Genomic DNA, 26,312 nt, shown 5'->3' with positions numbered 1-26,312 from the left:
CTTTCCACAGTTCTGCCTTGTAGATTCTGCTCAGTTTACAAAAACTAATGCAGCTTATTTTATGCTACACTGGATTCAGTTATGTATCCGTGCAAATTTGAACCATCTAACTATAGAAATTTAACGTATTTATCCTTAAAATGAGCCAATTGATCAATTTCTGTAAATTATTTGATTTTGTTCATGGCATTACCTGAACAAACTTTAAGGATGAGCCTCCACTGTTTTGCAAGGCACACAAAGATATGCCATTCCTATCTATCTGATAGATAGATCAGCTTTTATTTCACTAGACAAGCTCAAGGCTGACTGCCCTGTCTCAGGGGTTTTTGTAATCCATTCCTTCAGGATGATTTTGACAAAGCCATTCCTAGGAAATGGATTTCTGATCAAGATGAACTTAAGTATTTTCTACAGAATTTAATTAAAGGTCTACTGGAATGCCATTATTGCGGATATGGCATTGAAACAGAGCATATATTTCAGCATTATTGTGAAAAGAATTGTGATATTAAACTTTCAGAGCCTAGGTGATATTAGTATATTGAAGTATGAATGCTTAATACATTTGCATGGCATTGTTTCGTCAATTTGGAACAGTTTAACAATCTTTACAACTGCCATATTAATGTCAAAATTCCAAAACATTTGTGATGATTACAAATTACAATTTGACAATAGTGGGTTAATGTCAAAGAAATTATAAGATATAAGAAATTGGGTTTGCTATCTCTTAAACATTGTTATTTAGTGAAAACTATTTGGGATCAGGCAGAATAAAAGCCATTTGAAATAAAAGCATGATTCAATTTCATTTTTAAAAAATATTGTGTCTGGAGAATCTAGTGTTTCATGTCAAAGGTGGTATATGTTTTATATACTGCATAGTAGTTGATCACAATGTAATGTTACTGAAGAAGATATAGGTGCAAATTAAACCAAGTTAAAAAGTCTTCCATTTCTTTCCATCAAAGTACTAAATAAGTAGTACCTTGATGCAAAGAAATGGAAGAAGAAAAAACAGCAAGTACACAGATTATGGGACTAATAAGTATGTGAGGCAAATAGTGTGGGACAAAAGGATTAATAACTTGTAAGGCAATTGTACCTTTGAACTGAAGAAGGCAAGAGTTTAAACTATATAAAATGAAGTATGCAGTGTACTACTTGAATTATCACTGAAAAAATGTAATTTAATAAATATTTTTTTTCTTAATAGTTATCATAGTTATCACGTCCTTCATGCTGGATCAATACTTTTTTCTTGTACCAGTATATCCATTATTTCTTGTCTTGGTCCATTGCATTTCTACAGTGACTACTTATGTGTGCCATCTCTCAATTGCTGTGTCTGGCTATTTTGTTCTCTGTTGCCCCAGTTGTCTCTTACCTTCTGTTTGCAATGCAAAATCTTTCAGGAAACACATCTGTCTGTCTGATATTCTGAGACTTCATCCCAACCTGCAGCATCTTTGCCAAAGCTTAACATTTCCATACCTTTTAACCTTTTTTAAATGATTTTTTAAAAAATGTTCATCCCAAACCACAGTTAGCTTTGACTATTTTTTCTCATTTACTAAAAATATATTTGATCACCACCATTTACATTCAAAATCGATATGAGATGACTGAAATGAGTAGCACAGTTGGAATTTAGGTATACATATTACAGACAATGACAAATAGTTTTTTGATATGGATGACTGTAAAATAGCTTTGGTCAACATCAACCCACAGCTGGAATTTCAGCATAGAAGTGTCTTTAATACAATACAAATTGCCCCTAAATTTTCAGTCTCATTCAAGCAGATCATAAGGGCAGCCAATGTAAAAACTGGAAAGTGAACAGCTCAAAATGTTACAGATATGCTCCTCTGAGTTTGTGGTTTTAAATACAAGTTAAAGATGCTTCAGTTGTTTACCAATATGAGCTTTGTTGTTGTTGCAGATATTGGGAACAAATGCTCAGTCACAGATGTTCATCATTTTCACTCTTAAAAAGCATAATAATTCAACTTCATTCCGCAACTCCCACATTCTTTGGTGTCCCATGCATTCACTGCTCAGGTAACTCTGTATGCAACTTATTCCCAATAGTCACACACATAAAAGTTGCTGGTGAACGCAGCAGGCCAGGCAGCATCTCTAGGAAGAGGTACAGTCGACGTTTCGGGCCGAGACCCTTCATCAGGACTAACTGAAAGAAGAGCTAGTAAGACATTTGAAAGTGGGAGGGGGAGTGGGAGATCTGAAATGATAGGAGAAGACAGGAGGCGGAGGGATGGAGCCTAGAGCTTTTTTCTCATATCCCTTTTGCCAATCAATTGTCCAGCTCTTGGCTCCATCCCTCCCCCTCCTGTCTTCTCCTGTCATTTTGGATCTCCCCCTCCCCCTTCCACTTTCAAATCTCTTACTAGTTCTCCTTTCAGTTAGTCCTGACGAAGTGTCTCAGCCCAAAACGTCGACTGTACCTCTTCCTATAGATGCTGCCTGGTCTGCTGCATTCACCAGCAACTTTTATGTGTGTTGCTTGAAATTCCAGCATCTGCAGATTTCCTCGTGTATCCCCCATAGTCACCCTGGTTTGATCCTGTCAGAGACATCACCCTCTCAAACCCTCTCTTGCAGTTTTACATGCCTGTTGACTTCTTTTCAATTCTAACAAAATATCTCCAACCTGAAACATTGACTCTGTTTCTCTTCTCACAGATGTGGCCTGACCTGTTAAGTACTTGTAGCATTTTATGTTCTTGTTCCCAAATTCATATTTTTGCGGCTCACAAAATAGCAGTTTTTGTGAGTCAATGTGATGATATCTGGTCTCATTCTCCTTACTCCACTGCTTAACATAATCAGCTTCAGAAGCAAAGCAGAATAGTAAGTGAAAAAATGGAATGAAGTATTTACTGAGCAATTTATAGTCTGAACCAATTCTCTGTAAAGTTTTTCATAAACATGTTATCCTACATGTAATGTTGAATGCAAGTTAATTAGGGAAGTAAAACTAGTCTGACTTCTCAAAAACTATAATTATTCATATTCTATTGCAAAATTGCTCATAGAAAGAAAACTAGCTTTCATCTCAGTCAAGTAAAGGAAACACTCAAGGATTTTGTTATGTTGGGTCTCTCTTGTTTACACTGTAGGTTATATTGTCATCCTTCTTCCTCGGTTGTCTGTGTTCTCTTTAGGTGTGAAAGAGTTAAACATTTATGCAGTATGGGATTCATAAAAAGTAGCATAAGCTGTTCAACTTCTTCCAATATTCAGTTTGAATCTTAATTTTTAATATCCAGTCTTAATGCCAAACATTTTATGGAGCAATAAAAATGACTATGGCTGATATTTGCAGTATGCCCCATATTTTAATATGCCCTACTGCAGTAATGGACCCATATTCTGCTATATTCCAGAGTACACTAATGATTGCTGTATTTTGCAGCTTTTGGATTTGACCCATTTTTGACTTAAAGAAGCTTAATTTGTTGCTACTAACGATAGAATTGATAATTCTCAAGGTTTTACCATCAATCTACACAATAAGTAACTAAAGGGCATTATTCTAAATTAATTTAACGTTGGTTCATATTCCTACTAACTAATCAAGGCCGCCATCATAGATAGAGACAGACTGAGCAGAGTGCATCTATATATTCCTCACTATATCAGAGACAGGGCAATAACGTTAGAATCAACTGGATAAGAGAACTGATTCCACATTTTAAATATACAATCAATTTGAGAAAAACAGCACTCCATAGTCCAGTAATATCATTAGCAGCAGGTATGAGGCAATTCACAACCATCTTTATTTTCTATTTGTGTTGAAAATCAGAAGAGAAAATAGCTCAATTTCTGCACAGTAACTGAATATACAGTTACCCAGCTTCAACTTCTCTACCTCACTCTGCAAGTAGATCCTTGCCTTCCTCATTGCAAGATTGACAATAAAATTCTCCCTCGCTGACAATCAACATAGGTGCAGCTCAAGGATTCATATTTAGCCCAGTGTTCTTCTCTCTCTATTCTCATGATTGTGGCTAGGCACAGCTCAAATGCCATCTCTAAGTTTGCTGATTACACAACTGTTGTTGGTAGAATCTCACATGGTGATGAGGTGGTGTACAGGAGTTAGACTGATCGGTTGATTGAGTGGCTAGTATCAACAACCTCAGCAAATGCAAGGAGTTGATTGTAGATTTCTGAAAGGGATGTTCAGACCGTACATACCAGTCCTCATTGAGTGATCATAAGTGGAAAGAGTGACCAGCTCAACATTTTAGAGGATCTATCCTGGCCCCAACAAATTGATACAATCACAAAGAAGTCATACCAGAGGCTGTACTTCATTAGCAGTTTAAGGAGATCTGGTACAGCACCAAAGACTATGGCAAATTTTTACAGATGTATGGTGGAGAGCAATCTGACTGGTTGCATCTCCTCTTGGTATGGAGGCTCCTTTGCACAGGATCGCAAAAGGTTGCAGAGGGAGCAACCCTCCCCACCATCGAGGACATCTTCAAAAAGGCAGTGCCTTAATAAGGTGGCATCTATTATTACAGACCTTCACACCATCTGGGACAGATCCTCTTCTCATAACTATGATCAGGGAGGAGCTAAAGGAGCCTGAAGACCCACAGTCGACATTTTAGGAACAGCTTCTTCCTCTCTGCCATCATGCTTCTGGATGGTCTATAAACCCGTGAGCATTGCTGCATTACTATTCTGCTTTTGTATTATTTATTTATTGTAACTTATAGTATTTTTATGTATTGCACTGTACTGCTGCCACAGAACAGCAAACGTCATGATATATGTGAGTGATAATAAACCTGATTCTGATTTTTAATCTGAGAAACTGGGATTAAATAATGGTTAGAATAATAAGTGTAGTCTATTACTCTGTGAGTGTCTACTATTCTCTGAGTAATTTCACCCACTCCCTCAATTCTACCTTCACCCTTTTTTGTCCATTTTTAAAACTTGTTATCTTTGACATATATGAATGAGAATAAAGGCAGTCTTCACTCTTCACTCTCCAGGACACAGGCCTGGGCAAGGTTGTATGGAAGACCAGCAGTTGCCCATGCTGCAAGTCTCCCCTCTCCACAACACCAATGTTGTCCAACGGAAGGGCATTAGGACCCATACAGCTTGGCACCAGTGTTGTCACAGAGCAATGTGTGATTAAGTACCTTGCTCAAGGACACAACACGTTGCCTCGGCTGGGGCTCAAACTCACGATCTTCAGGTCACTAGTCCAATGCCTTAACCACTTGGCCACGTGCCCACATGAATGGGAATAGTCTCCATTGATTTATCTGTTCAATCGTCTTCTGATCTCTGGAGAAATGCCTTTTATAATAAGAGAAATTTTGTAAACAAGATTTCCTGGCATGCTAGTTGTGAGTATTCAGCTGATTTGGTGATTACATTACTGTACTCATCACCTAACTGCCTGAAATAAAATCAGAAAGTTCTGGAAGCGTTCAGGAATTCTGTTTCCACAGATGCTGCCTGATCTGATGAGTGTTTCCAAATTTTGTGATTTCCTTTCCATTTTCCAATGTCTGCAGTTTTTACTTTCATTCCAGTGGCCAGGACTGACAAACCAGAGATCTAAATTCAAATCTCACTTTGGCAGCAATTAATTCAGATAAACTGAATTTTACAATAAAAAAGCTGGTCTTAATAATACTGATTCTGCATATATCAGGATGTTCTTTATGGATTACAGCTTGACATTTAACACCATCATCCCCTCAAAACTCTAATACTTGGGCCTCAATACCTCTTGTACAATTGGATACTGGATCTCCTCACTTGTAGACCCCAGTTAGTTTGGATTGTCAAAAACATCTCCTCCACAATCTCCATCAGCACAGGAGTACCACAGAGATGTATACTTAACACCCTGCTTGACTTGCTTTACCCCTGTGACTGTGTGACTAAGTACAGCTCCAATATCATATACAAGTTTGCTGATGACACCACTGTTGTGGGCTGTATCAAAGGGGGTGATGAATCAGCATATAGGAGGAAGATTGAAAACTTGGCTGAGTGGTGTAACAACAACCTCTCACTCAATGTCAGTGAGGCCAAGGAACTGATTACAAACTTCAGGAGAGGGAAATCAAAGGTCCATGAGCCAGTAATTATCAGAGGATCAGAGGTGGAGAGATTCAAGATTCAAGATTCAAGATTCAAAAAACTTTGTCATTCTAACGGTACAAGAGCTCTGCAGGGCAGAATGAGACAGCGTTTCCCAGGAGCAGTATAATCATAACATAACAAACGCAACACTAAATAATAAACATAACAATAAATAGTAAAACACAACAGCCACATGTCAGTTAAAATCAAGTTATAGGTGTCCAGTGCGAGTTAAAAGTGTCCAAAAGCAGAGTCAGGTAGAGCAGCTATTTAGCAGTCTGACTGCCTGTGGGAGGAAGCTGTTTAGTAGCCTTGTGGTTTTAGTTTTGATGCTGTTGTAACCTTTGCCTGATGGCAGAAGAACAAACAGTTCATGGAGAGGGTGTGAGGGGTCTTTAATGATGTACCAGGTCTTCTGGAGGCATAGACTCTGAAAGAGGTCTTGGACAGAAGGTAGGGAGACCCCAATAACCATCTCTGCTCCCCGAACCACCCTCTGCTTTTTTGTCGACAGCGCTGCAGCTGGAGTACCAGGTTGTGATGCAAAAGGTCAGCACACTCTCAACCACACCTCTATAGAATGTAGTTAAGATGTTAGTGGGGAGTGATGCTTGTTTAAGCTTCCTCAGAAAGTGCAATCTCTGCTGGGCCCGTTTCACAATCCCAGTGGTGTTCCTGGACCAGGTGAGATTGTCCAAGATCTGCACCCCAAGGAACTTGATGTTTTCCGCTCTCTCCACTGTGGAGCTGCTGATGCTGAGGGGTGTGTGCTCAGGCTGAGACCAGATTCCTGGGTGTCACTCTCTCAGAGGAACTGTCCTGGACCCATCATACAAATATTATTGTGAAGAAAGCATGGCAGTGCCTCTACTTCCTCAGGAGTCTGCAGAGGTTCGGCATGTCATCGAAAACCTTGACAAACTTCTACAAATGTGTGATGGAAAGTGTGTTGACTGGCTGCATTATAGCCTGGTATGAGAACACCAATGCCTTTGAGCAGAAAATCCTACAAAAGATGGTGGATTCGGCCCAGTATATCACATGAAATGTTGCTGTAGAAAAGCAGCATCTGTCATCCAAAAAAAAAGCCTCACCACGCATGCAACGCTCTTTACTCACTGTTACCAGCAGGTAGAAGATATAAGTGCCCCAGGACTCTCACCACCACATTCAAGAACTCCTCATCCATCAAGTTCTTGAACAAAAGCTACATTCATTTAAGGACTCTGTTATATTGTTATTTGCTCATTATTTATTGCTATTTATTTATATCTGCATTTGCAGTTTGTTTGCAGTTTACAGTACCTGATGTTTACAGTTTACAGTTACTGTTCTATAGAACTGCTAAGTATGCCCACAGGAAAAGAATCACAGGGTTGTGCATGGTGATATGTATGTACTCTGATAATAAATTTTACATTGAACTTTGAACTTTGATCGTAATACGATAGAATTGTTATTAAAAGTCCACCTGTTCACTGCTGTCCTGCACAGGAGGAAATCTGGCCTTCCTAACAGTTTGTCCAATGAATTACTACACATCCACAACACATAGTTGACTCTTAAATGCACTTTGAGGTGGTCTGGCAAGCCATTCAGTTTTATCAGTATACTGTGTTTAAGCAAAGAAGAATAAAACTAGAAGAACTACCTAGCATTGATTGAGGCATTGGATTTGGACATGGTAAAATTCAGCTTCAAAGTCCTCCCGACAAATACCTGGAAGCTGGTGAGAGGTGCACCACAGACTGCATAAACATGAGAAATTCTGCAGATGCTGGAAATCCAAAGGAACACACACAGAATGCTGGAGGAACTTGGAATTACAACAATGTTGCTGTTACAGAGTCCTGGTTGCATGAGGGAGAGGACTGGCAGCTCAACTTCCTGATTTCCCTTGTTTTAGATATGTTAGAGATGGGGAAAAGAGTTGGAGGGTTACTTTACTGATAGGAAAGAATGTCACAGCAATACACAGAGAGGGAACACTGGAGGGCTCATCCAAAGATGCAGTTTAGGTGGAGCTCTGAAATCAGACAGGTGCAATTACGCGGATGGGATTATACTATAGGTCCCTCAATAACCACCAAGCAACAGATAGGTAGAGAGATATGTAGAAAGTGCAGACACAACGGGATTGTCTTAGTGAATGACTTTAACGTTCCCAGTATTTATTGGAAATACTTCAATGCAATGGGCTTAGATGGGATAGTGTTTCTTTAGAACATCCAGGAAAAGTTCTTAAAATATTACATGCAGAGTCCAACTAGAAAACAAGCATAGTGGACATGGTTTTGGGAAATGAGTTAGGGCAGATGATAGATCTGATAGGGAATAGTGACCACAATTCAGAATCAGTTTCATGTTTATTATGTTGTGAAATTTGTGACAGCAATACAGTGCATTACATAACAATTTAAGAATATATATAAAAAATCTAGTGCAAAGAGAGAGCAAAATAGGTTCATGAGCAGCTCAGAAGTCTGATGGTGGAGGGGAAGGAGCTATTCCTGAAGCGTTGAGAGTACATCTTCTGGTAAACTCCTCAATGATGGTAGTAATGTGTCAGACAAGTGGGAGTTGTTTAAAACCAGCTCATGAGAGCCGGGCATGCAGATGTTCTGGAACATGTGGAGAATAAGTGGTAGTACTGGTCTTCTGAAAAGCATTATGGTGGATGCCTAATGGTATATATCCGAGAATATTAATATAAACAACTGAGGAAATTGCTGGGGTTAACAAAGAGCTCAGTGTCATCAATAGCACTAGGTGATGGCCCGCAGGACTGGAGAGTAGCAAATATTCTGCCTTTGTTCAAGAAAGGAATTAGGGATAGTTTAAGTAATTATAGGCTCGCGGTCCTCACAGTACTGAAGAGGAAACTGAGGGAGCATTTGGAAAGGCATGGCCTGCTTAGGGACAGATAGCATGGATTTGTGCAGGGCATATCATGGACTACAAACTTGATTAAGTTTGGCTGCGTGGGTTGACTCTGTGGTTAAGAAGGCATACGGTGTATTGGCCTTCATCAATCGTGGAATTGAATTTAGGAGCAGAGAGATAACGTTGCAGCTATATAGGATCCTGGTCAGACCCCACTTGGAGTACCATGCTCAGTTCTGGTCACCTCACTACAGGAAGGATGTGGAAGCCATAGAAAGTGTGCAGAGAAGATTTACAATGATGTTGCCTGGTTTGGGGAGCATGCCTTATGAAAACAGGTTGAGTGAACTCGGCCTTTTCTCCTTGGAGCAACGGAGGATGAGAGGTGACCTGATAGAGCTGTATAAGATGATGAGAGGCATTGATTGTGTGGATAGTCAGAGGCTTTTTCCCAGGGCTGAAATGGTTGCCACGAGAGGACACAGGTTTAAGGTGCTGGGGAGTAGGTACAGAGATGTCAGGGGTAAGTTTTTTACTCAGAGAATGGTGAGTGCGTGGAATGGGCTGCCAGCAATGGTGGTGGAGGTGGATACGATAGAGTCTTTTAAGAGACTTTTGGATAGGTATATGGAGCTTAGAAAAATAGAGGGATATGGGTAAGTCTAGTCATTTCTAGGGTAGGGACATGTTCAGCACAACTTTGTGGGCCTGTAATGTGCTGTAGGTTTTCTATGTTTCTAAGATTTTTGAGGAGGTGACAAAGGAGTTTGATTAGGATAAGGCAGTGGATGTTATCAACATGGACATTTAATAAGGTCCCTCATATTAAGTTGATTTAGAAGATACTACTACGGATTAAGCTGACCATTTTTTGATAAACGTACAGTAACTGCTGTGCTAAACTGCTGGTAGATTTCCAGAAAGCATTTGAATAGAAGCCACATGAAGGGCTGATGCACAAAAGCACAGGTACAGGGGTGAAGTATGTTGATGTGGACTGAAGACTGGCTAGAGTTAAAGGCAGAGAGTTGAGAAACAATAGATCTTATTCTGACTGAAAAGATGTAATTAGTGGAGTGCCCGAAGGATCAGTTTTTGGCCATCAATTATTTACCATCTATATTAATGATTTGGAGAAATGGGCAGAGTGAAAGATATCACAAACAAGAGAAAATCTGCAGATGCTGGAAATTAAAGTATTACACACAAGATGCTGGGGGAACTCAGCAGGCCAGGCAGCATCTATGAAAAAGAGTAAACAGTCAACATTTCATGCCGAGACATCGACTGTTTATGCTCTTCCGTAGATGCTGCCTGGCCTGCTGAGTTCCTCCCCCATTTTGTGTGTGTTAATTAGAGTGAAAGATATGCACAATATTGAAAACACAATAGGTGAAAAGGCATGCTAGGGTGAGGATATTTGTGCACTACAACGGGATATGGACAAGCTGAGTTAGTGCGTGAAAATGGAGTTTAATGTAGGGAGTATAAGGTCATGCACTTCAGAAGGGGGAATCAAAAGGCAGGCTATTAACTAAGTAGAAGTCGACTGCAAATGAGTAGAACGTGGAGGATTTAAGAACTCTGTATATCCAATACATGAAGGTGCCAGGCAGATGCAGCAAGAAATTAGGAAAGTCAATGGCACATTGGACTTTAATTGCTATAGTGTGGGGTGTAAAATGAAAGAAGATTTGTACAGGATGTGGAAACTCCACACTCGGAGAACAGTGTACAGTTTTGGCTCTCTTATTGAAGGAAGGATATGAAAGCATTGAAGACAATACTAATTCCTGGGATGAGAGGATTATCCTGTCATGAATAGCTGAAGGTTAGACCTGTTATTTTGGAATTTAGGAGGAAGGAGTATGGTAGGATAAAATTTGATATATATTCACTAGTAGGAAGGTAATTAATGAGGTACGTACTTACAAGACAAGGAGGCTGCCATTTAAAATTGAGATATGGAGGAGTTCAGGCAGTGTCAGTGATGTATCTTCAAATCTACCCTATAACAATGAAATCCCAATATCAATTTCACAATTCCTGGTCCCACATGAAGAGGCTCCAGCAATGTCTCATCCATAAATGGCACAATTTGAGGCCAATCGCAGTTTAAAGTTAGTGAATTTACCCTGTTGTCAATTCTGCACATGCCCTCTATCATCTTGTCAGCCAGTGGAACAAACAGATGGCCCATTCGTTATGATGACCGGAAAACTTTGACAGCTGGCAAAGGTAGAGATATTTTTAACAGCTTATCATTTTCAGGGAAGAAGTGTGTGAACTTCATTCAGGAGGAGAGAGATCAAGAAGAAGAATGCACCAATCATCATGATTGATTCATGTGCAAGTGACATATAGGAATAAAAACCATTTTTAGCTTCATTCACTGGAAAAATACAAAGAAGTGCTCTGTCTAGTGGATTGATAAGGAATATCACTCTGCTAATTCTGACCCAAGAAAAGGAATTCTAATAAATTCCACAAGTACACCCATCATTCAATAAGCCTTATCATGTAAACATTTTCTAGCTAAAATACCAAAGATCCAATTATCAATTAGCCATGTAAATGTTCTCTAAAAATGTCATCCAAACTTCACCCTAGTGATATTATCATATGTATACCATTATGTATCTTAACCTGTGCATTGCTTTTGTCATGTTACCACACAAGCATCATCCAGATTACATCACACAAGCATTGTCGTGACGATGTGATTATGTTTGCCTCAGGTCACTGATATGGTAATTTACACTGCATTCTGACTAATACTTTCATAAGAACATACACAAGGATTAGCATTACATAAGCATGGTGCTAATGATATCATACACAGTCACACATCACCTTTCAATGATCAGACACTTGGCTCATCTGACTTTATTACACAAGCAGTGAGCTGAAGACATTGTCAAAATTGCATGCCCTGGTGAAATCATTCTGTGCACTATGCCATTTGACATTGTAAGCATTTGTCTGGTAAGGTTACCAGATGAATATCACATTGTATCATGAGCATAATCACACTGCTCTAGTGACATTATCAGATACACAACTTGTAGAATTTATTATGCAAGAATCACCCTGGTGACATTATCAGAACATCAAACTGATGAGGTGATTATACAGACGCACACCAACCAGTTCTCATTATCACATAAGCATTGTCATAGTCATAGAGATTTTTCAGCATGGATACAGGACCTTTGTCCCAACAATTCCATGCTAGCCATGGTGCCCTGCTAGCTAGTTCCAATTTGATGTGTTCACCGTGTACTGCATCTCTCTAAGCTGTGCCCCCTTACATACCTTTCTGAATGCTTCTTAAATGATACAATTGTACCTACCTCAACCAACTTCTGTCAACTTATTCCATATACATTATACCTTATTGTTGCCAAACAATTGATACTAGAACATACAATCATCACAGCGATATATGATTCTGCACTTTGCGCTCCCTAGAGTACAAATCAATAGTAAATATTAAAAATTTAAATTATAAATCATAAATAGGAAATAGAAAAGGGAAAGTAAGTTAGTGAAAAAAAAACCAAGAGGCAGGTCCGGATATTTGGAGGGTACGGCCCAGATCCGGGTCAGGATCTATTCAGCAGTCTTATCACAGTTGGAAAGAAGCTGTTCCCAAATCTGGCCATATGAGTCTTCAAGCTCCTGAGCCTTCACCCGGAGGGAAGGGGGACAAAAAGTGTGTTGGCTGGGTGGGTCGTGTCCTTGATTATCCTGGCAGCACTGCTCCAACAGCGTGCGGTGTAAAATGAGTCCACGGACGGAAGATTGGTTTGTGTGATGTGCTGGGGTGTGTTCATGATCTTCCGGTCTTGGACAGGACAACTTCCATACCAGGTTGTGATGCACCCTAGAAGAATGCTTTCTACAGTGCATCTATAAAAATTAGTGAGCGTTTTAAGGGACAAGCCAAATTTCCTTAGCTTCCTCAGGAAGTAAAGGCACTGGTGGGCCTTCTTGGCAGTGGACTCTGCTTGGTTGGACCAAGTCCGGTCATTTGTGATATTGACCCCGAGGAACTTAAAGCTTTTGACCTGTTCCACTTGTGCACCACTGAGGTAAGTTGGGTCGTGTGGTCCGCTACTCCTTCTGAAGTCAACAACCAATTCCTTCGTGTTGCTGACGTTGAGGGATAGGTTATTGTCTTCGCACCATGCCACCAGATTCTTAATTTCCTCTCTGTACTCAAACTGATCATTACCCGACATACGGCCTACAATTGTTGTGTCATCAGCAAACTTATATATTGAGTTGAATGGAAACTTGGCTACACAATCATGGGTGTACAGTGAGTACAGCAGGGGGCTGAGTACACAGCCTTGTGGGGCACCGGTGCTCAGAGTGATTGTAGAGGAGAGCTTGTCCCCTATTTTTACAGCCTGGGTCCTGTCTGTGAGGAAGTTGAAGACCCAGCTGCAGATCTGAATGCTAAGGCCCAGGTTCCAGAGCTTAGGACTCAGTTTATCTGCAATGATGGTATTAAAGGCAGAGCTGTAGTCAATGAAAAGGAGCTTTACATATGCATCTTTATTCTCCAGGTGTTCTAAGGAGGAATGTAGGGCCAGAGAGATGGCACCTGCCATTGACCTGTTGCTCCGGTAGGCGAATTGCAAAGCATCGAGGTTGACTGGTAGGCCGTGGTTGATGTGTGCCATAACCAATCGCTCGAAGCACTTCATATTAATTGATGTCAGAGCCACAGGTCGATAGTCATTCAGGCATGCCACCATGCTCTTCTTCGGCACCGGGAATATTGTTGCCTTCTTAAAACACAAGGGGATCTTAGACTGAAGCAAGGAACAGCTGAAGATGTCAGCAAACACTCCAGCTAGCTCGCTTGCACAGGCCTGGAGAACTGTCCCGGGATGCCATCTGGGCCCGTCGCCTTCCTTGCATATACCCTGCATGGAAAAAAAATTGCCCCTCAAGTTCCTTTTAAATTATTTCCCTCTCATCTTAAATCCATGCTCCCTAGTTTTGGACTCCCCTACCCTGGTGAAAAGACTGTTACTGTCCACCTTATCTATGGCCTCTCATAAGTTAAAACATTTCTATATCCTCATTCTCCTGAATTCCAAAGAATAAAGACGTAACCTGGCCAAAATCTCCCAATAACTCAGGGCCTCTAGTCTTGGCACCATGTTTGTAGATTGTTACTGCCTTGTGGTAATATAGCTCCTGATGACGCTATCATGGGTGCTTTGACCTAGTGAAGATGCAACAATTAAATCATCCTGGTATCACGTATTACATGTTCCATATTGTCATAATCATATGTAAGTTGCCCAGTAGCATTATCACGCACGTGTTGCCATGGTGGTACCACATCTGCAGTGTCCTGGTGACACACTCACACTCACACTGTGACACACTGGTGATTTTTTTCATACTGATGAAGTCTTACACACACATATTCCAGGTAATATCACATGTGCATAACCCTGGTAGCATGATCACGCATAGATTGCTTTGGTGGTATTTTTACAGATGTGTTAATTTATGAAATGATCATACATGCATTTTCTGAGGTGACATTGCCACATTGCATTGTCCTAATCACATTATCACCCATTGCCCTGTTATGTTATCATATGCATATTTCCCTCATTTTGTTATCATATACTCATTGCCGTGTTAATGTTACAACAGGTACATCCCCCTGGTAAAATTATCACAATATTAGACACCCATTTTCCTGGTAATAATACCAAATATAGATCACCCTAGTGATGATATTGGAGGTACAGTGACATGGTGGAATTGTTTTGCACACACATTTCCTTGGTTAGATCAACACTGGTGATTTGTCCCAGTGGTATGTAGCATACACATTGTCTTGGTGACATCTTCACACAAATATTGCCCTAATAACATAACTATACAAACAATCAGAATCAGAATCAAAATCAGGTATAATATCACTAGTAATGTCCTGAAATTCATTGTTTTGTGGGAATACATTGCAATACAAAATGTTTAAAAACTACAAATTACAATAAGATGTATAAAAATTAAATTTAATAAGTAGTGCAAACAGAGAGGAACAGAAAATAAGGTAAAGTTCATGGATTCGTTGTCCATTCAGAAATCTGATGGCGGAGAGGAAGAAGCTGTTCCTGAAACACTGAGTGTGTGACTTCATGCTCCTGTACTTCCTCCTTGCTGGTAGCATTGAAAAGACGGCTCTTCTTGAGTGATGTGGGGGGGGGGTCCTTAATGATGGATGCCGCCTTTTTGAGGGATCGCCTTTTAAAGGTATGCTTGATGCCGTGGAGGCAAGTGCCCAAGATGGAGCTGGCTGAGTTTACAACTTCCTACAGCTATTTTCAATCCTTCACAGTCGCTCCTCCATACCAGATAGAATGTTCTCCATGATACATGTACGTACGTAGAAATTTGCAAGTGTCGTTGGTGACATAAGTCTCCTCTAAGTCCCAATGAAATATAGCCACTGTCGTGTTGTCTTTGTAATTGCATCAATATGTTGAGCCCAGGATAGATCTACAAAGATGTTAACTCCCAGGAGCTGACAATGTTATTGCGACAGGATACTTCTGGTGATATTATTATCACTTGTTGATCTTACTGATGATATTATCACCATAAGCAATTCTAGAATGACATTACCACACAACAAAAGTGGTGGTGATATTGTTATCTACAAGCATTGCTCTGTTGACTTTATCACACTTTTATCAACCATAGATGTTATTGAGCATCATTGCTGAGGTGACATTATCAAACAACTACTTCTATAGTGGCAATATCACACATGCATTGTCATTGCCATTTGCAGATGACACCAAAATTGGGGGGGCAGGGGGCATACTGGACAGTGGGAAAGCTATCATGGCTTGCAGAGGTATCTGCACCAACTGGAAAAATGGGCTGGACAAATGGCAGATGGAATTTAATGCAGACATGTACAGTTTGCTATGACCAATCAGGGTAGCTCTTACACAGTGAACGGTAGGGCACTGAGGTGTGTGATAGAACAAAGGGATCTGAGAATACAGGTACATAATTCATTGAAAGTGGGATCACAGAAAGATAGGATCGGAAAGAAAGCACTTAGCATATTGACCTTCATAAGTCAATGTATTGAGTGCAGAATGTATTGATGTTATGCTGAAGTTGTATAAGACGCTGGTGAGGCCTAATTTGGAGTATTGTGTGCAGTTTTGGTAACCAGAATTAATGTAAACAAGGCTGAAAGAGTACAGAGAAAATTTACAAGGATGTTGCTGGTCTGAGGACCTGAGTTGTAAGGAAAGTTTGAATACGTTAGGACTCCAATCCTTGGAAAATGCAGTAGAAGATTGAGGGAGATTTGATTGAGATATACAAAATTATGAGGGATATAGATTGGGTAAATGCAAGCAGGCTTTTTCCATTGAGATTGAGTGGTACTACAACCAGAGGTCAAGGGTTAAGGATGAAAGATAAAAGGGGAACATGAAAGGAAACTTCTTCACTCAGATGGTCATGAGAGTGCGTCATAGGCAGGAAAACAATGGGTAGTAGAGGATGGTAGTCCGTTCCCTCCCCCTCCCTTCCTCTATCCCTATTTCACTCTGCCCCCTCCCCCAGCTGCCTATCACCTCCCTCATGGTTCTGCTTCCTTCTTCTACTACCCATTATTTTCCTGCCTATGATGTCCCTACTTCCCCTCCTCCACCCCTTTATCTTTCAAATTACTGGTCTTTCAATTGAACCTACAAGCATTCTTCAAATCCTTCCCCCTCCTTCTTTCTTCAGTCCTGACGGAGGGTTCCGGCCCGAAATGTCGACTCATCGTTTCCACTGATGCTGCCCGACCTGCTGATTTCCTCCAGCGTGCTGTGAGCATTATTATCCAAGCATTTTCTGGTGTCATCACCTTGTTTACATAATTACAAGGAGATTGTCTTTGTGCTATCACTCAGGTGACATCATCACACTGTATTGGTCTAGAACCATGTTCACATTATAACATGTACTGGCTGACTGACATTTTCACATATGCACTTTGATGTTGAAACAATGTAATGGTGATATTTTCATACACTTGTTGTCCTGATGAGATTACCACACATGCATTGTTCCAATGATATTTTGGCAGATATATTCCTTGGTGGGCTTATAACACATGCACTACATTGCTATTTTTACCAGTGCAGTGTCCTGGAAACATCTGCTTCCTGCAAATGAAAAACATTGCACTACAAACTTTATCACAGAAATGTCGTTCTCTTATTATTACCATTCTTGATGACATCATAGCACCATGATTATCTTGATGCCATTATCAAACATGTCTGAATGACAAAAGTCATCACAAAGATTGACTTGCTGACAATATCATTCAACTGTCACCTTTACACTCCACATTATTGCACTCAATGGATTTTACATATTACCAAATGCAACCTAATCATAATGTGCATGCATCAATATAACATATTGGCCGCACATTACTTTCCTAAGCAACATTTCATGTGCATCACACTGGTAAAATAATACGCACATATTGATTTGATTATACTAAGCCACATAGTGTGAGCTAGAATGCCAGATAAATATGTTATACTCAGTCATATCACCACTGCAAAAATGTATACACAACCCAGAACCCCGACCACATTTTTATTTCACTTGTTGATAAAGGATCAATTTGAAATAGGTTGCTTGGCCTTACAACTGTTTTATTCCTTGTGGGCTGTGTAAAAACCTCCTCCCTTTCCTCTGTTTATATTGATGGCAATAGAAAAACTGCCAAGTAACCTCGGATTATTAACCCTATTTTACATTTTGAGGTATCCTACCTAGAGAAATCGGATGATGGTACCTAAAAAATGCGGAGGGTTCTCCATTGGCCAAACTGAGCCTCAGGAGATGGACGTTCTCCCAAACACAGAATGTATAGAACAGAAATTGGTAATCTACCCTAAATAGTTCAAGAACTGCCTCCATCAGTATTTCATTTAATTCTATCAACCTAGACCCCTCATACAATCATAGAGTTGAACATAGAGTCAATAATGAAACATGCTTTTTGATTCACTGTGTACTGACCATCATGTTATTGACCAAACATTGCTGAGCTGATATTATCAAACAACTATTTTCATGTGGCAATACTACACACACATTATCATCCTACCTGCTTGCATGATTTTCTTACCCCAGTCTGCCTTTCTCATTTAAGTGTCCGTCCAGGTGTAACTGAAACACTGTTCAAAAACTAAACTGCCGGAGAAACTCTGCAGGTCAAGCAGGATCACCAGTGGCTAAAGGATAGTCACATTTCAGGTCAAAACCCTGCATCAGGACTGAAATTAAAAAGGGAAGATAGCCATCATATGATGTGAGAAGTAGGGGTAAAACGTAGGCTGACACGTGATAGGTAGAACCAGGGGAGGAGGGAGAGGATGATAGGTGGATGGAACTAGTTGTCAGAGGGCGAGAGTGGAGAAGAGTGATGTTTAAATACACCTGATCTGTATCCACCTTAAGGTTTAAAGTCAGAGGCTAGCCTCTGTCACACCCAGCCTCTCAGTTCCACATCCTGGCTGTCTTGCCTCTACACTCTAAGGATATGACCTGAGGTGTCATCTATCTCTTCGCCATGACAGATTATGTTTAGCTTGCTGAATTCCTGCATTTTTTTTGTTCCACATTTCAGTATCTGCAGTTTTTTTAGACATTGTTAGTGTTCCTGTCTCCGACCACCTACTCATTCAACTACACCATGTGAAAACTTTTCCCTCAATTCCCTTTTAAACCTTTTCCCTCTCACCTTAAATCTATGCTCTCTAGTTTTAGAAACCACTTCCATCTACACTATTTGATTTTAATTTTATATACTATTATCATGTCGCCTGTCAGCCTCCCTTCGCTTCAGGAAAATAGACCCAGTGTATCCAATTTCTCCTTAGAATCATGCCTTCCAATTCAGCCAACGTCCTTGTGAATCTCTTCTGCACACTCTCCAGCTTAATCACATCTTTCCGGTAATATCACATCCAGAATTGCATACAATACTCCAATTGCAAACTACCGTGTTGTACAACTGTAATAGGATGAACCAGCTATCAAGGTTAGAAGATTTGGTCTTGGTTGCCCTTGTACAGTGCAGGCAGAATGGCAGATATGGCTGTAGAAGGCTCCTCCTGTGGGATGTGGGAATTTGTGGAAGCTGACAGTCTCCCTGATGACTACAACTGTGTGAAGTGCAACCAACTTCCCCTCATGAAAGCAAAAGAGACACCAGTATAGTGTGTTGCCTCCCAGGTGCTAGGGTCCAGGATATCTCTGAGTGGTTGCAGAATATTCTTGAAGGGGAGGATGAGCAGCTGGAGGTCGTGCTACATATTGGTACCAATGACATAGGGAGGAGAGGGGTAGAGGTCCTGTGCAGCAAGTTTAGGAAGTTAGGAAGGAGGCTGAAGAGCAGGCCCACCAAGATGGTAATCTCTGGATTACTCTCAGGCCACGAGCCAGTGAAAGTCAGTCAGGAAGATAGTGCAAATGAATGAGTAGCTGAGGAGATGGTGCAGGGGGAAGGTTTCAAGTTCTTGGATCATTGGAGCCTTTTCTGGGGAAAGTGTGACCTGTACAAGTGGGACGGGTTGCACCTGAACTGGAAGGAAACCAATATCCTGGGAGGGAGGTTTGCTAATGCAATTGGGGGGGGAGGGGTTTAAACTAGATTTGCAGGGGGTGGGAACCAAAGTGAAGAGGCAGAGAATGGGGTGATTGGCACACAAATAGAGACAGCTTGTAGGGAGTTTATGAGGAAGGATAGGCAAATGATAGAGCAAAGAAGCAAACAGACAGGTTGTTTGAGATGTGTCTATTTTAATGCAAGAAGTATCATGAGCAAGGCGGATGAACTTAGAGCGTGGATCAATACATGGAACTATGATGTTGTGGCCATTACAGAGACTTGGATGGCTCGGGGGGAGCAATGGCTGCTGAGTGTGTCATGCTTTAGATGTTTCAAAAAGAACAGGGAGGGAGGCAAAAGGGGTGGGGGAGTGGCACTGCTAATCAGGAATAGTATCATGGCTGCAGAAAAGAAGGAAGTCATGGAGGGATTGTTTACTGAGTCATTGTGGGTGGAAGAAACAGGAAGGGGGCAGTAACTCTACTGGGTGTTTTTTATAGACCCCCCCAATAGTAACAGAGACATCGAGGAGCAGATAGGGAAGCAGATTCTAGAATGGTGCAATAATAATAAAGTTGTTGTGATGGATGATTTTAACTTTCCGAATATTGACTGGCATCTCCCTAGAGTAAGGGGTTTAGATTGGATGGAATTCGTTAGGTGTGTTTAGGAAGGCTTCCTGACACAATATGTAGATAAGCCAACTCACTTCTTTTAAACTCTCTCTCTCTCTATGCAACCCCTGTGTCTCCTCAGGAATGTGGCATGCAAAAAGTGTCGACTGTCTCCGCTTGTATCTTTTAAAATCTCTCTCCCTCTGCTCAGTCCAGGTGTCTCCTCAGGACTGTGGTGAGCAAAGTGTGCTGAGTGCCCCCACTTGTTTCTTTTAAACTCTCTGTACCTCTGCATAATCCGGTGTCTCCTCGGGACTGTGATAAGCAAAATTTTAACTTTGGTCATGTATTACCCTGTATTCAATCACCTACAATTTCTCCTGTACCACTTATAGATCAGCTATAACATTTTCATTCTTGTTTTCAAATTACATCTTGCTGTGTTCATGCCGTATAATTGCAAACCTCTAAGACCTTTACTTTCCTTCAATCTGGTCTCCTGCCTTTCCTTAATTTTCATTGCTTCATTATACCTTTAGTTGCCAATCCACTAACTTCTAGAAATTTCTGCCTCTTTTATTCTTTCCTACAGTGTCTGTAGTATATGATTAGTGCGACGTGACACATTTACAGCTCGGGACGTCAGAATTCGGAGTTTAGTTTTGGCACTGTCAGCAAGAAGATTGTACGTTCTCCCTGTGACTGCGTGGGTTTCCTCCCACAGTCCAAAGACATACCAGTTGGTCATTGTAAATTGTCCTGTGATTAGGCTAGTGTTAAATAGGTGGGTTGGTGGGCAGTGTGGCTCATTTGGTCAGAGAGGCCTGTTCTGCACTGTATCTCTAAATATATTAATAAATGTTAAAGTTGTTTGATTCTGAGTCTGGTTATTGCCATTTTAAGTAAATTGAGATTTTTTAGCATTCTGTATTTCCTCTTTGTCTTTGAAGTCTTTTTGGTTCCATCACATCTCAAAACTTTATTTGAAAAGTTTATTTCTCTTTGAGTCACTCCTCACAATGTACATCTCTAAGGGACTGACAGCAGAATTTTTGCCCAGATTTTAGCACACATTTCTGGAACTGGCTGTTACCAGCTATAGAACATGGAACAAATTCAAGTTATATGTCCCTCCAACATAATTTTTAATATTCTGTACTCAGTCCCGTTCTCTAATGATGCAGCTAGATGTACTGTAGGTGCAATGTTTCAATTCCCACTGCTGTCTGTGAGGAACTTACTACGTTCTCCCCACGACCACGCGGGTTTCCTCCGGGTGCTCTGGTGTCATCCCACATTGCAAAGATGTTCGGGCTAGGGTTAGTAAGCTATGGGCGTGCTATGTTGGTGCAAAAAGCATGGTGACACTTGTGGGCTGCCCCCAACATATATGTGGATGTGTTGGTCGTTGATGCAAATGACATATTTTCTCTGTGTGTTTCAATGTTTCAATGTATATTTTTTTAGATTATAAGAACACTCAGTCCTCTTTTATTTTCATTTAGAAATGGCTACATACATTAAGAAATGATACAATGTTTCTCCAGAGTGATATCACAGAAAACAGGACAAACCAAAGACTAACACCGACAGAACCACATAATTATAATATATAGTTACAGTAGTGCAAAGCAATACCATAACTTGATGAAGAATAAACCATGGGTACGGTAAAAAAAAGTCTCAAAGTCCCCGAGTCGATCGACTCCCGAGTCCCCGATAGCAGGCGGCAAAAGGGGGAAATTCCCTGCCATAAACCTCCAGGCACCGTCAACTCCGATGCCTTGGAAGTAGCCGACCACAGCCAACACTGAGTCCGTCCATCGGAAAACTGCGAGCCTCCGACCAGCCCCTCCGATACAGCCTCCCCAGCGCCATCCTCTGCCGAGTGCCTTCGACTTAGCCCCGGCTGCTGAAACAAGCAAGGCCGAGGATTCGGGACCTTCTGCTCCGGAGTTTCCGGTTACCACACAGTAGCAGCAGCAGCAAAGCGGGCATTTCAGAAGTTTTCCAGATGTTCCTGCGTACTCTCACGTCTGTCTCCATCAAATCAGAATTGTGCACGGTCCCTTACTTGACAGATTACTGATATCATTCACCGGAGAGGCCGCCCGTGCTGCTGTCGCACCACCATCTTCTCCTTGTATATGTGACAAATAAAGTCAATCTTTAATCTTTGAATTGTAGTACTAAATTCATGTTTGTCTTCTCTTGACCAACATATGGACATGTTACCACCAAGAATAGAGTTTTCTTAAAAGCTCTTGGAGAATGATACCGAGGATAAAAAGGGATATATTTGTGATGAAACGCAGACAGAAGATGGTAGATAAACAATTTAATTCCTTCTCTGTGCTGAATTAGGTTGGGAAGCAGTTAGAATTCTAAAATTAGCTGCAGTATCCCAGGGTAGGGAGAATTAAATTAGCCATAGTTTCTACTTTTAATTTGTCTAATGCTTGAGCTTGGAAAGTGATTGATCACCCCATCCTCCCGCCACCCCACTAGGGATAGGATTCCTCTTGTCCTCACCTACCACCCCACCAGCCTCCATGTCCAACATATAATTCTCCGTAACTTCCGCCATTTCCAACTGGATCCCACCTCCAAGCACATCTTTCCCTCCCCCCCCCTCTGTTTTCCACGGAAATCACTCCCTTGTCCATTCGTACCTCCCATCCCTCCCCACCAATCCCCCTCCTGGCACTTATCCTTGTAAGCGGAACAAGTGCTACACTTGCCCTTACACTTCCTCCCTCACCACCATTCAGAGCCCCAGACAGTCCTTCCACTTGAGGCAACACTTTACCTGTGAGTCTGCTGGTGTGATATACTGTGTTTGGTGCTCCCAGTGTGGCCTTCTATATATTGGTGAGACCCGACGCAGACTGGGAGACCGTTTCGCTGAACACCTATGCTCTGACTGCCAGAGGAAGCAGGATCTCCCAGTGGCTACACATTTTAATTCCACGTGCCATTCCCATTCTGATATGTCAATCCATGGCCTCCTCTACTGTCGAGATGAAGCCACACTCAGGATGGAGGAACAACACCTTATATTCCATCTGGGCAGCCTCAAACCTGATGGCGTGAACACTGATTTCTCTAACTTCCGTTAATGCCCCTCCTCCCCTTCTTATCCCATCCCTAATTTTTTTTTCTCTCTTTCCCTCTCACAATAACTCCTTGCCTGTTCTCCATCTTCCGCTGGTGCTCCCCTCCCCCTTTCTTTCTTCCAAGGCCTTCCATCCCATGATCCTCTCCCTTCTCCAGTCTTGTATCCCTTTTGCCAATCAACTTCCCAGCTCTTGGCTTCAGCCCTCCCCCTCCTGTCTTCTCCTTGCATTTCGGGTCTCCCCCTCCCCCTCCCACTTTCAAATCTCTTACTATCTCTTTTTTCCATTAGTCCTGACGAAGGGTCTTGACCCGAAATGTCGACTGTACCTCTTCCTAGAGATGCTGCCTGGCCTGCTGTGTTCCACCAGCATTTTGTGTGTGTTGATCACTGATTGAAGGCAGGATTGGTTCCTGCTGTGATGCCCATGCATGAAGAATAGTCACTTTGGCAAATTATTAAAGACTAGACATCCCCATGGAACTGTACCTCAGCAGGAATTAATGCTTTCATAAGAAAAAGAGACTGAACAGTGTATAAATATTTTTAACATCCCATGGATATGTTATTAATATTAAAGCAAGCATTTCTACAATTATTAGGAAGAAACAATATTTTGTTGTAAGAGATTACAACAACTTATCTTTCCGAGGATATTGTGTTTAACTCTATATTTTTTTTAGATCTGTTTTGTTAAAATTGTTACCTAAAATTTAAAATCAAATATCTTATGCAGTCAAAAATGAAAAAAGATGTATTTATCTTGACAGATGGAAAGGTACTTTGGTTCTCAAAATTATTAATTATGAAGTGAAAGCTGCAACATACTCCTTTAAAATGTACATCTGGTTCATTCATTTTTGAACGTGCTGCCAAACTAACTACAGTGTTAAACAAAAAACTTCAAATAGCAGCAAGTTTTGCTTCACTTGGGTTCCAATACTACAGCAATGTCATACAAGCAAATTTAGAGATAGATACGAAACAAGGTTTTTAGTAAGCAATCCCACTTAATCCAATTTTGCCCTGCTGCGAAGGATTCTGAGTTTTGAGAATAGTGACATTTGAAAAGAACAGTTGTGATGAGACAGCTAAGATGCTTCTATCCCTGCCAAGGCTTGTGGAACCCTATTTTCCATTACCTTGTCAGAACTCATCTCCCGCTGTCACGATGAAGAGATAAGTGTGAAGTGATGGAAAGTGTTGATCAGCTGGTCAGAGAAAGAAGACAGCGGTAAATGGATCAAGGCCTTTTCAAGAAGGATACAGTTGTTCTCAAGCTCTTAATCCTAACTAGTGGGCTTTGGCAACATGAAGGTTTTACTAGTGCACTAAGAATACTACAACAGTTTCACTTCAATTTTAAAAGCACTATTATTGCAGTATTAGATTGTAACTTTATGAAATACAATTCCTTCCAGGTTGTCTTTAAGTCACAGGGAGAACTGCAGTACAAATTCAAAAAATTTAAGAAGCAATAAATACTTAGTCTGTTCTATTGCAGCAAGTCTGTTTGAAGGATAAGCATAATAAATCTTGTTCACTTTTCTGTTTGCCTTAATTGACTTTTGGGTCATTTCTGGTCCAGGTACAATTTAACTATCGCACAGTCATTGTTTGAAGTAGTATTAGCTGTGATCACAAGAATGGGATATACATCTCCAGTGCTTTTGGATTTACTTCATAATATCTCCTACAAAAGCGATTAAGTAAACTCTTGCATGATAATCATCTACATTACAACAATGACTGAATTTCAAATGTACTTTGCCAGTTGCAGCCAACTTCAGGGCATCCAGAAGATACGAAAGGCTCTTCAGGACACAAATGCTGGTTTTATTATTCTTTCACTTAAAACACGCATTCATGCTTTTATGAAAACATTTAACTCTAAAAATCGTTCTTGTAGCTAGGGGGCTTGCTAAGCAGAGATCAGTCATTGGAAAGTTCCATGAGAATTTCCCTGCAAACTGTTCAAGTGACGAAATATTTTCAGTTTATTGATTGATTGAATAGTTAATGATTTCTCCCTGATCCCATCTCTGCCACTCAGTCACTCTGCAGGCAGGGATGAGAATTCTTAGTCTATTCTTACAGGAATATTTTTTTATTGCTTTATTTTGCTGAGAACCTTTTGCTGGTTTAAACTGAAGAATGAGTGCACAATTGGAATTAGAAAAAAGAATAAAAACAATAGTTATAGAAATGTCTAACATGTACTGACAATTTCATAAGTGGTATATGTAATCTTTGCCACATAGATTATCCCATGACCTGATCTGTGGCACATTATGTTTGGAAAATTGATTATTCTTTTCATCTTTTTTTCCTAACATCTTTAAACTTTTATTTAAATTATTTGGGCCAAATTTCCTCTCCCCTTCTGTGAACGAATGCCAGATCTTCATTCTATGCTTTTCTCTACAGGGGTGAGATTGGAGGTTCAACATCTGGTGATTACAAGCATGAGCTGTGTGCAGATGTTTCCATCTGAGGTGAATGACCAAGAGTAACAGCCACTAATCTTTCCCACTCTATATTACAATTGGCAGTGCTCTACTGCTGGGGCTGTATTCCCATGTATTATTTTTCAGTGTAATATTTTTGAGCTGTTTCAGGTTTCTGGGTTCCTATGGTGTTAGGTGCATCATTTCCGTGTGAATCTGTGAATCTCTAACTTTTTTTCGGGAGGTTGAAGAGATTTGGAATGTCAACAAATACACTCAAAAACTTCTATATTTGTACCGTGGAGAGCATTCTGACAGGCTGCATCACCGTCTGGTATGGAGAGGCTACTGCACAGGACCGAAAGAAGCTGCAGACGGTTGTAAGTCTAGTCAGCTCCATCTTGGACACTAGCCTA

General features: G+C 40.8%; 1 long non-coding RNA gene across 1 annotated transcript in view; it reads left to right on the top strand.

Annotated features, from left to right (window-relative positions):
- LOC140201281 (uncharacterized) overlaps window positions 1-25,940 on the top strand; it is a 67,295-nt gene extending 41,355 nt beyond the window's left edge. The window contains exon 4 of the long non-coding RNA XR_011886816.1: window positions 25,877-25,940. This is a non-coding gene — a long non-coding RNA (uncharacterized lncRNA). The remainder of the gene's footprint in view (window positions 1-25,876) is intronic.
- The last annotated feature ends 372 nt before the right edge of the window (window positions 25,941-26,312 follow it).

The sequence above is a fragment of the Mobula birostris genome, chromosome 8, assembly GCF_030028105.1.
Source record: "Mobula birostris isolate sMobBir1 chromosome 8, sMobBir1.hap1, whole genome shotgun sequence".
Classification (NCBI taxonomy): Eukaryota; Metazoa; Chordata; class Chondrichthyes; order Myliobatiformes; family Myliobatidae; genus Mobula; species Mobula birostris.
This window is presented reverse-complemented; position numbering and strand designations above follow the sequence as displayed.